Source organism: Gymnodraco acuticeps, unplaced genomic scaffold (assembly GCF_902827175.1).
Source record: "Gymnodraco acuticeps unplaced genomic scaffold, fGymAcu1.1, whole genome shotgun sequence".
Lineage (NCBI taxonomy): Eukaryota > Metazoa > Chordata > Actinopteri > Perciformes > Bathydraconidae > Gymnodraco > Gymnodraco acuticeps.
In genome coordinates, this window is record NW_022990720.1 from 615,399 (window position 1) to 619,800 (window position 4,402).

The window sequence follows — 4,402 nt, forward strand, 5'->3', positions numbered from 1 at the left end:
TCTTGAGTTCTGTGCCAAAGTGCGTTAGCATTTTTCGCTCAGGGGTCATTTAGATGCTTCTTGCTAAAAATGGTTTGTATCGTCAGTTAGCTGAGATTATTTCCGTTAATCTGGTATAACACATTAATAGGTTCTTAAATATTACGATCCCCTGAGACACTGTCGTAAAAAAAAAAAAGTAAAGTACCCGCCGGGACTTTGGAGTTTAACAGGTTAAAAAAACCGCAATATATACCGCAGGGGGGGGGAAAAACCGCGATGTCAGTTTTTTTCAATACCGTGCAGCCCTAGTTGCAAACTCTGCGGTACAAGGCACAGGTGATGTGAAGCTCATAAAGTGAGGCAAATAGAAATAATCAGCTGATGGAATGTAGATGTGGAAATAGCTGCATTCTGTTTTCACAATAAAAGTAGTTTCTTAGTGATTGTCCTGTACTGGTCTTAAAATCTCATAACATCAGCTTTTAATGTTCCTCTTGGATGTTCTTCTTGACCCTCAGAGAAGGAGAAAATGTCGTGTCTTTCAGGCATGTCCTTTCCTAACAAAAATGACAGGAAACATAACACATATTATTGCAGAACAAGTGTGTGATTTATGAAAGTGGTGTGTTTGTGTGTTTAGGGGCTGTAGATATAATTATTTTGTAATTGTAATGTTTTTTTTTTATTTCAACAGAGCTACAAAGACAATCAGATTATGAATGAACAGTATGAAGTTCAACAACATTGAAATATATGTTATTATCAAAATAATATTTAACTGTTATCAAAACGTAGTGCAACTGTAGAAGCTTGCTCTGTTGTCTCACTGAAAGAATAACTTTTACCACGTTTTTTACAGACAATATTGAGAGATAAATAGTAGCAGTTCTCACTATGTGTTATATATCTTTGCCTTCAATACATTAAATTAGAAAGCTGACAAAGTCATATTGCTTGATAACATCTAAATGTAACCTTTTGCATGGAAAAAAGACCCTCAACTTAACTGATGTGTAGGTGATCTAGTATTTAGTATTGTTTAATGGAATGTATATCAGTGTATTCAAGTCAATACTTCATTCATTTAAACCAATATCTTTCTTGATTCTTTGTACAGTATGAAAAATAGAGTCTTTGTACCTGTGCTGAAGTTCACTGCTGTGAGGAGTCCAGTTCTGTCTCTCACTCTCTGGTCCAGCCTGTCTGCATCACCTGGACACCTTAAACAAACAGATATATATGTAAAGTACCATGTGTACAAACAATATAACTGATCTTCTGTTGAACATGTTGGATTGTGTATTGTCCGAGTCAGGGTCCTTTTTATTTTACTGTAACTTTGGAAGTTGTGTTACCAATGCTTACTGTTTATTTGATACCCATTTGGTAATGCAATTAATAAAAACAACAAGGTTTGGGTTCGTTCTTCAGATGACTGTGACGTTAACGTGTAACCTCAATAACGGACTCCAGCTCAATCAACCATATTGTAATATCTAAGTAATCATCTTGAAATATGACATTAATAATTGTAATATACACACATCTTATTGTGAGGTTGATTTCACATACACTACTTCGATGTTAGCTTGTCTACATACTTGAGCATAGCCAATTTAAATTAACCTTAGCGATGCATACAGTTCCTACCCCTCTATTCCTAAGGATAGAGGGTGTCGTTTTTCTCATACTGATATTCTGAACAATCTGTGCTGTTGTATTTGCTGTAAAGTGTCTCTACTGTAGGCTATTTTTATTTTATGTACAGCACTTTGGCTCGACCAAAAATCGTTTATAAATGTGCTATATAAATCAAACTTGATTTGATTTGACATAATAAAATATCTCTCTAAGTTACAAGGATGACCTTATTTTATCAACCTCAAACAGAAGCCGTTTGTTCTACAGTATTATCCCACTTAACGCTTGTCTATTTCGTTTTAACCTTTATACAGTCTATGATTTTAACTTGGAGGCTACGATTAGCATCGTTAGCACCGATGTAGCTACCACTCGCTAACACGCTAAACCAAGCCTTAACATTCATTACGTAGCTGATTAAAATCATTAACACATAAATAAAGTGCTCGATTTTCACTTACCGCAAAACCGCATTCATGCACCGTCTGTTTTAACCGCAGAGCGAGTCACAATAGTCCGATATATAAGCATGAAGAACAAACAACCACGGCCGGGGTCAAGTTGTGTTTCCGGGATGAGCTGAGCAGGCAGAGTCCCTGAGGCTTCACGGAGCAGCTAGCAGAGAGACAAGAAGCTAGCAGCAGCAGTCACTTGACAGAGACGTCACTCAATGTGACCACGCCCTAATCTATGCAAACACTTTAAGACCTAATATAAATAAAAGGGTCGTGTTAGAAAACAATTCATTCACAGATTCATAATCATGAAGGTGGAATCTAACTATATTCATAATAATATGTATTGCATCCATGGGTAGAAACATGTTTTTTTCTGCTGTAAAGTTGGGCATTTTAACATGGGGGTCTATGGAAATTGCTCCTTTCTGCAGTTAGTCCCTATCGGCCAATATATGAACTGCAGTGTGTGGCACTTCCGTATTGGCGTCCCGGGCTGCTTCTCAGGTCGATTAAATGAAATCCTTGCTTCCCTCACTTGCGTCGTTTCCCTGCGTTTAGTCCCTCCCACCAGGGAAGCATGGAGGGACGCAAGGAAACCACGAGAAGCAGGGAAATGAGTTTTAAGAGCAATGGGACGTCCTTTCCTCCGGAGCGTCACGTGAAGCGACGTCCGTTTGTGATGACGCTGCACAGCTGATCGTCTGACAGCAGCTCTGTCCCCGTTATTTCCACACACCCCCCCGCCTCTGTTAGTACACATTTACTGACACAAACATTTGTATCATCTGTTGTAGACCCAAATAAATAAAATAAAATAAGATCTAATTCTCAAAAAAGAAACGCCATTCTTAAAATGTATAAACGAACAATAGTTCGATTAATATTGATTAGAGTGCACAATAGAAATAAAATAATTGAGAGAAGAAAAAGAGATATGTTATCTATCAAAACCCAGTTAGATTAACATTCATTGGATTACACACTTTGTTTGTTTGGATATGTAGTAAATTAACATTTCAATAGCACTTAACGACTGACTGAATGGAAATGACAATAAATGAAAATGTAAAACGAAAAAAGCGATCATGAAAATGTTTCCAAAAAATGAATTAAATGATTTTTGACCACTTTGTTGTTCAGATATATCACATATTTGTAACTAAATGAAACATGAATTGAAACAAAACACGGTATAAACTGAGGAGTGACTCCCGTGAGGTTCATGTATTTTCTTCACTCTGCTCTCATGTCAAGAAGCATCAGATCAGTGCATGCACTGCCTCGTCCAATCAGTGAGCGATACACAGTAAGGGGGCGGGGTGAGTATCTGAGGATTTCATCGGAGGATGGTCTGGTGGTTCCTCGGTTATCGCTCCTCATCGCTCCTCGCTCCTCGATCCTCGGTCCTCCGGCAAAAATAAGAGCCATGGGACGGTACTCAAGATGGCGCAGGCAAATCAACTTCCGGTGAGACCGAGGAGCGAGGAAATGAAAATAGTCGACCTGAGAAGCAGCCCCGGTGTCAGTACCAGATATGTTCGGGCTACCAGATATGTTCGGGTGTATTTCCGTCGCATCCGTCATCCGTCATATCCGTCATATCCGTCATATACTCACCTCCCTCTGCTCCCAGCGCTCTGCTGCCACACACCGGCCGTCTGCGGTACTGCAGCCGGAGGAACTCGGGACTAGGGGTGGGCGATACCACAAAATCTGGATTCGATCCGATACCAAGTATTTCAGGGCCAGTATCGCCGATACCGATATCAATACCGATACTTTTTTTTATGAAAAGCGTCTTATGTACTTTCATATAGGGGAGAGCTGCATGACATGATTTTTGAGCTGAAATCATCATAAATAGACTAAATCTGAATTCATTTTCATGAATAAAGACAGGACAGTTTTTATAGACAAATACACGTTTTACTTTTGCAAATTTAAAGTGCAAACATGAAAAATAACAATACAAAGTGGCCAAAGTAGCGAACTGTCTTCTTGCACACATCACAGTTCGCTAAGTTTTAATGGCCAGTTGTGAAATTGCTCCACACAACGCTGCTCTTTCTCTCAGCCATCATGCGCGTGTGTGTGTTGCACTCGCGAGTCGCTGGCTGCTGCTGTCCTGCCCTGCTGGTTGCTGTCAGCAGGGCCGCCCCTCCCTACAGGCCAATCACGCAGGCTGCATGGGGCCCCGCCTTGCGCAGGGGGCCCCGCCCAGAGGGCCTCAGCTGCTGTGCGCAGTTCTCCGCTCAGTTCTCCGCGCACCCCCCGCGAGAGTGAGAGTGCGGCGCATGCCGCTGTGTGGACGGGCCGTGAGA